Source organism: Thunnus thynnus, chromosome 6 (genome assembly GCF_963924715.1).
Source record: "Thunnus thynnus chromosome 6, fThuThy2.1, whole genome shotgun sequence".
In the NCBI taxonomy this organism is placed as follows: domain Eukaryota; kingdom Metazoa; phylum Chordata; class Actinopteri; order Scombriformes; family Scombridae; genus Thunnus; species Thunnus thynnus.
Window position 1 is genome coordinate 7,064,543 of NC_089522.1, and position 11,083 is coordinate 7,075,625.

Genomic DNA, 11,083 nt, shown 5'->3' on the forward strand with positions numbered 1-11,083 from the left:
ATTGCTACTGCTATTGCTGCAACTACTCTATAATATAATATTGCTAAAGCAACAAAGACTGCATGTATTATCACTTCCTACCACAGGTAGGACGTTTTTCACAGAAGGCATTTTGACGTGTCACAATAGGAACAGCACAGGTGCAGATAATTATTTAAAAATAATGCTCACTGAATTCCATTTAGCTGCTTCAGCTTCAGACTTACTTACTTGAACCAGCCATCGTTATGTTATTAGTAACGCCAGTGCTTCTTCTACTATGACAAGTCAAAGCGTCTGCTGTGAGAAAGCTACTAGCTACCAGCATCATTCCTACTGCTGCTGCTACATAAATGTCTAACATGATTCTGTCGGTGAGAACATTTTGAGTTTAAATTACTCCACAAATGAAATCGGCCATGGCTCATTTACTAAATTCTCAGCCTCTCTCAGTAGATTCCTCACTCTGAAATTGGACAGAGGCCCTTATTAGATTAGAAAGTACTTATAGAGAAGCAGGGCCACTGCTGTTTGCTGGATACAGTCAACACTTCTCTTTTTTCCCACACAGGTTCTATCTTTGTTCATATCAACAGTCATCTTGTTAAATATATTGGGAAGTCCCGGTATCTTGCTTGGCTATGATCTATGTAAGGAATCTCTGTGACCGATTTTAGCTCCCAAGATATATTTTTAAAGCTAATTTGATGTTATATTTGAGGAAATGCTGGGCTCATAGTGATTACTCAGTGACATAGTCGCAAGAATTCTACAGAAGTTGTTTTCCATGCCACACAAACTAATTGGTTTCGGCTGCTCTATTCAAACTCACAAACACCTACTCATATGCATATTATGTAAGCCCCAGATGGACTTAATGAATCAAATTGATTTATTTCCTCCTGCCAACATGCCAAAAGTGAAATTGGGAAAATGTGTGCTTCTTGGGTGCATTTTTCAAGGTTGTAATGATCACAGATGATCATATCCTCAACAAAGCTGGCCGTCTCTCTTAGAAGCATTGAGAGGGAGATATATACCTAAAATCATTTGGAGAAAATACTGTCTAGGCAGTATATGTTTCATATCAAAACCGCTAAATGAAATAAAGAAATATACATATAATTGTAAAATATTTGTGATTTTGGTGAGGTGCTGGTATTGTGGCTGTTGTGGGTTTTTTTGTGATCCTTGACTGGAGATTTTGGATTACACATAGTTTTGTTTATCTTTTCAAAACTGTTTGGTGTCATCAGCTTTGGCCCCACCAGTTGACACACCCACCTGCAGCTTTAAACCCTTTCATGTAAACAGGAAGCTGTAGCAGTTCACCGGGTGACTGGAGCAAGTCTATGGCTAAAGCTGATTATTTCCCTTCACCTGACATGATGCTCACCTGACACTGACTTACATACACACCATTAAATCAGATTTTCATGTGTTGGCAGTTGTGCAATGATCAGATCATTGCCACAGCACAGTAGAAAATAAATAGATCTAACTGTGACCTGTTGTGTTTTGTTGTTTTTTTTGCCTCTGAGATGCTAAAAAAGGTTATCCAAGAAAAGTGTTTTTGTGGGGGATTAAATTAATTACAGTACACTTCACCTTTTGCCTAAAGTAACTGTTTTTCTCAAGTACCCAGCACACATACACAAATACACACTACTCTATTTTCAGTCACTCTCTTGAGACACTCACAGTACCAACAACAACGTGAAATATTTGTAAAAAAAAAAAAACAGCCTGTTATTGGGAACAAAGATTCCCTCCGAGAATTACGCAATGAGATTTTAATAAAGCTGCAAAGAACCTCGACCCTTCTACCCCCAACCAATCACTACCATCAACACAAACACTTGCACAAACATCCCTCTTGAGTCTAATGCACTTCTTAGACAGCTTAGTTGGCTTTCAGTTACACTGGCAAGTCTCATCCTATTTGAAGGATTAAGTGTCTTTGCCTTTTGCCTACATACAGACTGTTCAAAGGTATAGAATTATTCATACAGAGCTACAGTGCAGCAAATAACCTTTGTTAACTCTTTGTACACTTTTGTACTTTCGCACACTGACCCTGAACTGAGTATTCATGTAATAATGTTTGTGAGTGTATTAAAACCTTTCAAAGGATAAATTGGCTCACTTTTAACCAGAGCTTTACTACTAGGCTGATTATCTTATCACAATATATAAATATTGGCGCACAGTATATGTTGACTGATAAGTGTCAAGAAATTGCGGTGCAGAAATTCCAAAGCTATCCAGATATTTTCTGCAGCTTATCCATGTCCGGGTTGCAGTGGCTGCAAGCTAACAGGCTAGCAGGCTAAGCCAGGTCGCTGAGACAAGTTTCTTTATATCCACATCCTCCTGCTCCTCCTGGGGGATCTTGAAGGCCTGATGGGATATAAATCAATAAAAGTGTGATCTGGTGCTGCCCCAGGGTCTCCTCCTAGTTGGATGTGCCTATACCTGCAGAGGGAGGCATCAAGGGGCGATCTTAATTATATGCTTGAACTACCTCAAATGCCCCTGTCAAGGTTTTCATACCAGCATGACACACATGCAATTTACAATGATAATAATGGCAGATTTACCAAACTCTTATTATATTGGGTCTTTGATTTCAAACAGAGGTAAAAGCAAGCCAACAAGTGGTCACCAGCATGAAATAATAAGTGTCCCTATCCTCATCATAATCCATGTAGTAGGTACAGCATTCTAGTGTTGCTAGAACTAGCTAGTTAGCCCTAGGTAAAGTACAGTATTAAAGGAAAAATGAAAGATCATGCTGCTATTTCATTCTAACATAACCCTGTTTGGATGCTTTGAAGCAACACAGAGGTTAGATATACAGTACCAGACAAGTCAAAACTACCAGTCAACAGTTTGGACACACTTTCTTATTCAACTGAATGGGAAGCTGTGTCCAAACTGTTGACTGATACTGTATGCTTTAATGTCATATTGTTAAACTTTTACAATAGCAAAGGCTTTGACGATGAGGACCCACTGACCAGTCTGGCAAACCTAACACTACCTCAGGTACCGAGTTATGCTGGCGTTGCTAAACTTCCCGAATCCAATAAAGAGCAGAACTGAGCCTCTAATGTTACCCTGAACTCTGACACAGAGGCATCCAGGACCAGCTCCGCAGTGGATGTGTCAGTGCTGAACAAGGATTTTTCAAACATAACTTTTAACTCTACATTGCAAAATAATATAGTTAGCTAATGAAATGCTACTTGGCATTGAAAGTTATGCTGGGTTAATACTGTGGGTAGTATGCTAGTTAGCATGCTTGGGTCAGACAGTGCTTGACTCTTTCCTTACAATTTTGCTCTTGTGGTTTCAGTTTTGGAAAAGTGAAATTACCCAACCCTTCAAACTCTTTGGATTCTGATAATGGCTGTTACTAGAGCTCCAAGTGTATTTTACCGTAAAATTACATATGTTGCCCAGAACTCTTGGCTAATTAATCTTTACAAGATTTTGATATTGGTATCTGCCTCAAAAATCCAATATCAGTGGAGCTCTACTTCTTGCCAGCATTGTGTCTACTAATTTTCCAGATTGCTTCACCTCTTTGTTATATGAGTGTTACACTAATGGGAGGTTCTTGGTGCAAGAAGTGGATGCAGAGGGAAGCAATACGTGTGACTGGTCAACAGTGAACAGAATGAAAAATGACTCAGGTCCAGGTATGTTTCAAGATAAAAGAGTGAGACAGAGACAGGTCAATGACCTCATGACTTCATGACATGATGATGCACATATTATATGTAACAGAGTTTACTTTTCAACAGGGTGCAAAAATAACTTTTTTGTCCACTAGTGAATGCTAGTGAATGGCTGGTGAGTGAAGCAAATCTACTAGCCACTTGTATATTTTACCAGCAGTTGGCTGGTGCTAATTTTCTGCCCTGCTTTTCAACATCACATTTTATTTGGGTGATGTTTTTTATTTTTTTCATCATAGCTGCTTGGGCTCTGTTAATCTTTGTTTAAAGGAAAAACAAAGACAGAGAAACAAAAGACAGAGTGGAAACTGACCCAAATCACTTGGAATCCATGCATCCTGCACTTGTTTAGACTTTTTCCCTTTACGTTTGTTTAACCTATAAAAACATGACAGGGCCAAAGTTCATCACCTGCCTTTCAAGGTCGTGAACCAGATCTGTTGTCAATAAACCTCAGGGTTTGTGTGTGAAAATCTGCCTACTTACACCTATGCACACTTGATTGTGGGAGATAATATTCAGAAATGTTTTGATATTTAATTGTTTTTCCTCTTCAATCATAATTCATCATCTTCAGCACAATTGTATCCTTTTGTTGATTACAAAGGCAACATGAGGCCAGTGGTGTCCTGTGTAAATACTGTAGATTAGTCACTATTCAACCTGACAGCTGGAATCTGATTTTAAAGTAACTATTGGAGCAGTGTCATCTCTCTGTGAGTGGGTGTTTGATAAATACCCGATGCTAATGAGGAAGAAAGGCAGTATACTCAGACCCAAACACCACGGATGGCACCAAAATATGCAAAATCCCTATAATGCCTGCTGTGAGATTAATGTTCCTGCTTTGTTGCCTCTACTAATACATCTTACTGGCTGGTGGCCAAGTGGAACAGGTGCCGAAAAGATTGTCTTGTTTTCCTTTCATTTGACTGCATTTCTCAGTCCAAGGTTTATTGGACTTATTATTTATTTATTACCTGAAGTGGGGAAAGGTACCATAGATAGCAAACAGATTTTATTTTAGCAACTTGTTAGTTTCAATTAAATGACTCAAATATTGCATTCAATTAAAAGAAAAGTATAATGTAAGATTTCAATTTAAAGTTGCTATGATCAATATTTTTATATTAACAATGGATTAAATGGCTACTTGTATTTGAAAGAGGTCACTAGATGTGACAAACCTACAGAGAATTATCACCCAAGCCTGCAGTTCCCCTCACTCTGCTAGGCATCTATACAGTTCTGGTTATATACTGTTCTGGTTCAGTCCCACAGCTCACGCCAGCATCATCATGAGTAGGCAGCTGGTTCTCTGCAAAGCCACTGTACTCTACCTGGCCAGCACAAAATGGCAGACAGACAAAGTTAGTGAGGAGTGAATATTGGATGGACATTCACCGTGTGGCCAGAAACACGACTCCAAATGAATGCTTATGGTGTCCTGGATCTATTTGATGTGTAAATAAGCAACTGATTGCTAATAAGTTTACCATATCAACTTAAAAGGAGATCATATATCAGTGGTGTGTTTATAGCTTGTTGCCGCTGCCACAAGTGGCCAAAAAAAATCAGTTGACCCTCCACTGCATGGTGTTGCCATATGGCAACATACCCTTTCTTTGCAACTCCCTGATATTTAAAAATAAACTTGGCCTTTCCATAGAAGTTGGGTTAACCAGTTATGTACTTCAATGAGGTCACATGACATTTACAATAAAACCCCCAAAGTCTTACTGTTTCTCACGCTGTCAATGACCTTGAGTCACCTGAGGAAAAGCTCCTAAATCTGCAAAGATTTCTTCCAATTTTTCATATATCTGCAGCATCTGAAAAGTACTGAAAGAATTTGCGGTAAGTTACGATCTGTCTTTATCATGTAAATCTTGTTTAAATGAAATTATTGTCTTTTTATTCAATAAATTAGGTATGTTTCCAAACAGCAACATTGTGCAACAATGGAACTATATAGTCAGTGGAGCTGGATTCCTTAGTTATGAATATCTTTGTACAAATTAGACAGACAGACAGATAGACGGACAGATAGATAGATAGATAGATGGATGGATGGATGGATGAATGTATGGACAGACAGATATGGTTATGGATATCATCTATGGCATCTGTAAAGGCAATTATATAGAATGTAAGCACACTGAATGGCTATTGCATCTTAGGTATATCTTACCTTCAAAGGTATGACTCCACTCGGTGCTGCTGGGATGTAATATAATGTTAAAGTAATAATAAATTCAGTCTTCACCACAATTGTTTTCCAAAACTCCTCAGGTCCAGATACTGCTGTTTTTCCAGGACAGAGGCTGCAGTGTTTAGCGTTGCTGTCATGGCTACTGCCATGCTCCACAGAGAATATTATGCCTCCAAATCCTGGATCTGAAGTCTTAATCCAAACCGTACACAGACACAGAGAACAAAGCTTTGCCTTTATTCAAACTCCAAAACAGTGGTATTATGTATCCCCTTGCTCCTCTGACTGTTCGGATCTAAAAATGGTTTGCTTCAGTATGCACACCGCAGTGGCCAAGTCATGATTTAATGGCTTTAAGTTATGTCTCTGTCTGTTCACAGATTCCAGAGATGGGAAGAGATGGAGAGATGAAGAGATGTATTGTCAAAACACTTTTGGACGGGACTTCATGCTCACAGATAATCAGTTTTGAGTGGATTTAAGAGACTTCATTTAAATGAAGAAAATACAGTGTGTAAGCCGTAATGTCATCCAAGTATGCTGTTAACATAATTGATGTTATATGGTAGCAGAGCACACCAGCCAGTGGATCATTTTATCCAAAATACCAGCTCACATTACAGTAAATAAATATATTTTTAGCATGAGAAGGTCCAGTGGGAGTTGAATCTGTCCTTCGGTGTCATTCCACAAGCTATAACCAATGCTACAATTTAAATGTTTATCATTTTGGGAAATGCACTTATTGCTTTCTTGCCAAGGGTTACCATTCTTACGTATGATAAATATGAAGCAACAGCCGGCAGCTGATTAGCCTAGCTTAGCATTAAGACTTTAGTGGGAAACAGCTAGCCTGACTTTGTCAAAAGGTAACAAGGTCCACCCTCGAGCACCTCTAAAACTCAGTGGTTAACATGTTATATCTTGGTTAATTCGTACAAAAACCGAAGTGTCAAGTGCTGATAGCCAAATGATTTTACTTTGGACAGAGCTAACCAGACTTTATGCTAAACTAAGCTAAGCTAAGCTAACTGGCTGCTGGCTGTAGCTTCATATGCAGCGCACATTAAAGTGGTTTCAATCTTCTCATCCAACTCTCGGCAAGAGCAAGAATAAACATTTTTCCAAAAATGTCAAACTTAAACTCAGTCCCTTAGGAGAGACATTACAAGGGTTTACACAGTGTATGATTGTGCCACCTTTGGCCACGTATAACTCCGTCCACAGCACCCCTCAGCTGTGACAGCATAACAACAACAAAAAGCTGTTTTATAAAGCAGCTCGGCGGTGAGGTAAGTGGAAAAACAGAAAGGCTACATTGTTGTTATTGGTCATACTACGGGATACTTTTTTTCTTTTAAAATTCGACACAATTATGTTGTTTTGATTATTTACTCAATATTAATTTGCAGCATGTACAATGAAATCTGTCACTGTGAATTAAGCAGTCATTCTATACTCCCATAACTGATTCTATAGCCTTGGTGGGAAACACTTAAACTTGGTTCCAGTGAATAGTTTGGGAAACCGCCTTGGAACATACACAAAATACTCATGACTTCTGTTTGAGACCAATAGTTAAAGCAATTTTCTTGCACACAATCTTACAGTAGTCCATCCAACTCTAGTAGCCCTAAAGCAGCTGTGTGCTCGCTGCAAACTTCAAGTGTGCCTCCTTTTTCTTCCTCTTTTTTTCAAGCTTGAAGGCTTCATTTATATTTGCCCAAAGTTTCCCTGAGCTAAGCCTCTCTGACCTATTACCCAAAGTCCCACAAAACCGGGTTTGTTCAAGTCCCTTTAAAAAACACACATTTTTGCCAGATGTTGTTCCTTGTTTCTTTCCACATACTCATAAAAAATTATGTTTAGAAAAAAAAAGAACGTTTTAATGACATCAGGATCTGCTTGTTGTTGTCCAGAGCTGCTGGAGAGTGAGGTGGTCGTGGGTAAATGAAAATGAAATCACCTTTGGTAAGTACGCCTACATGAAAGGCTATTAGTCTAAAGTTTCTACTGTGGGGTCCTTCACTTCCTGGGCAGCCCCTGTCTCTCTCCTCTCTGACTGAAGCCTCCTCCTGTCTCCCCTTGACTCCTGCCTGCTACATAACACCTCCTTTAATAGTATGTTTACATCCAGCAGAGCGACTCCTCTGCCTCTAAGAGTCATTATACTTAATAGGCTGTCACAGCACATCCGGCACCGACTGTTCCTCTATGCCACTGCAGTGATCTGTTTAGTCACTTTTTTCTCCCCTTTACTAGTGTAGACATGACAGCATACTTAAAGATTAATAAACAGCCTATTCAATGATTCCTCATGCAGGGACTATATACATGTTTTCAACTACATACACATATACTCATTATTAACCATTTTCCAAAGTAGCCAGACGTTTTTAGATTGGTTTCCTACCTTCCAGACAGCCATAGTTAATATCATGTAGAGTGGCTTGAAAATCAATGTACAGAAACTTCATGTAAAGTCATTACTGTGGTGCATTTGAGGACAGACCTCACTGTAGACAGTTTTGAATGAAAACTGTTCCCAGTGAAGTTTGCAGGCTATCCAAAGTAACAAGGACATTGTGTCTGTTTCATTGCTTTTGATTTTTTCAAATGTCATTTTTCAACCCCTTTAGCACAGACAGTTCTGTCCACCTCCATTGTATTTCGGTGAGGGCAGACGTTTTGGAGATGGATATCTCAAAAAGTGGAACAATAAAACCAAAACTATCAGCATGGCTAGATACACTATCACTGTCAAATGACTATGTAAAATGTGAAAGGGATTGGTCATAGTGATGATGCCACAGAGAAAGCTTTGCTAAATCCACTGTACACAACCTGCCCAGCACTATTAGCATCTAGTTGGTGAGCATAATAGAGCATTTAGTGTCTAAAGAGCCAGATATTTCCCTCAGGAGTTGGTGGACACTAAAACAGAGCCAGAAGGAGAGTGAATATTAGACTTAAATTCATCAGGTTTCCAGAAACATGACTCCAAATGAATGAGAATGTTGCTCTGTATCTGCTGGATGTGTAAATAAGCAACTGTTTGCTATGTTCGCTATAGCTTACTTAAAAAGTGCTGCGTGCTCCCATTTGGCCAAAAAAGTTAGTTGATGCAGGTTTAAGTAAGAATATAAGTACTTCTTCCACCACTGTATGAAAGGCAAGCAGCTAGCTGTGGCTATCAAAGTGAGGCTAATACTCCCAAAGCAGGGACTGAAAACCACCAAAATGTAATGAGATGAGAAAAAAATGTTAACTCTAACATTCACAGTAACCATCAACAACACTTATTTTTTGTCTCTAGCTTTTTCAGTGCCTGCAATTCCTTTACTGATGCTAGCTTAGCCAAGATTAGCGACAAGTGTGCCTCAAGGAGAGTAGGTTTTAGTTTTAAGGAAAGTTAATACACCTCACTGTGATGATCCTTGTCTTCGATTTAAGAATAGTGTGTGCTCACCCCTGTCCAAGTCGTAGTGCTAACGATATTTCAGACAACTGTGTGTCTCCAGCCTTGTGGCAAGTTTGGGGAGGGCCTGTTTCAACATGTCAATGCCCTGAGCACAAAGTGAGATACGGTAATAAAGACATTCTTTTCTGAGTTTGGTGTGGAAGAACTTGACTGGCCTATATTGAGATCTGACCTCAACCCCATCCAACACCTTTGGGATGAACTGGAACCTAGACTGTGAGCTGGACCTCATCACCCAGCATCAGTGGCCAACTTTGTGGCTGAATGGGAGCCACTCCAGAGGGGTTGCGTCAAGAGCAACAGGACTTGTAATAGATTCTTTTTTGCCTCTCATCCAAAACAAAGCCATTTGACTTGACCCTTCTGGATATACCGTGACCTGGATGGCTGAGACTTGTCACGGATTTACCCTCTGCAGCCTGGTTCCAAAACCATGCAGAGAGCATTCCCAGAGGCTTTATAGCAGTATATTGATGCTCATGGTTTTGAAATGGAAAGTTGAACAATCACATATGGGTGTAAAGCTTTGGATTTCAACATATTTTTGGCCATAATGTATCATTCACCATTTAATTTACTCATTCTTCTCTCTTTCCTTACCCGACTAGCCTCACTCATTCAACCATTGCAATAATGTCTGTAAATCCACAGCTTTTGACCTGAATTAACATGAATAAGAAACAGAATATTTTTATTTATGGAATATCTACCACCTTTCAACCCTGACATAAATATTCCTCAGCTGTAAATTAATAGTGAACTTACAAGAAGGTGGAAGGTGCTTATATCATTCATGCTGGCACAGACAGATAAAGTCACCAATTCCTAAAGAAAACAGAGAAACATTTCACTGCTACTATTTCAGACTTGATGTTGCATATGTCTCTATGTCAGGTACTGCGTTTATTTTCAACACAAGATGCAAACAGACACAGGGAATAGTGATGAATCCATGAGTGCTTTATATGTTATTTATAGCTCTGTGTATTATAGTGTTTTAATCTGTTTACTGAATCAGCCAAAACTCATTTTGATGGGAGGAGGTTCAGAGTGTTGTAGAATTTGATTCAGTACCAGGAAAACTGTAATAACATCAACATGCCACCTTAAATCATCATTCTGTGGACAAACGACAAACAATGATCAGATTGTGCAACTTTATGTTTGGTAATACTGTAATGCAATTCATCAACTCTTGGAGATATGGGTAAACACAAACGTAATCAAACCTCATATCAAAACACAAGATATTTGTCCAAACAGTTAAGGGTTTCTAGTTCAAACTTCTACATTCTTCTTATTTGGACATTCATAAAAACATACAATATAGATTTATTATTTTAGACACAGAAGTAAAAGGTTGTTGTAGCTCTACTGTATAAGCAAACAGATTTTCATCATGTACTGTTCTTTATACAATGACACCATATCCATCTTTATATTTTAAACACTGATCAGTGGGCTGAATATGCTCATACAGGCATGAGACAAAGATAAGAGACAGACAAAAATGCTCCTGTTGCACAAAAACCACACTGCAGGCTTTAAGTGCCCTCACAATACTTTTTGATTCCGCTGGTGTCTTACAGAGACCTTACACGTCTGTTTTTTGACCTTGAGAACCGGCCATGTCATTGCAAAATATCAAAAATACATGTCTCTCGATGG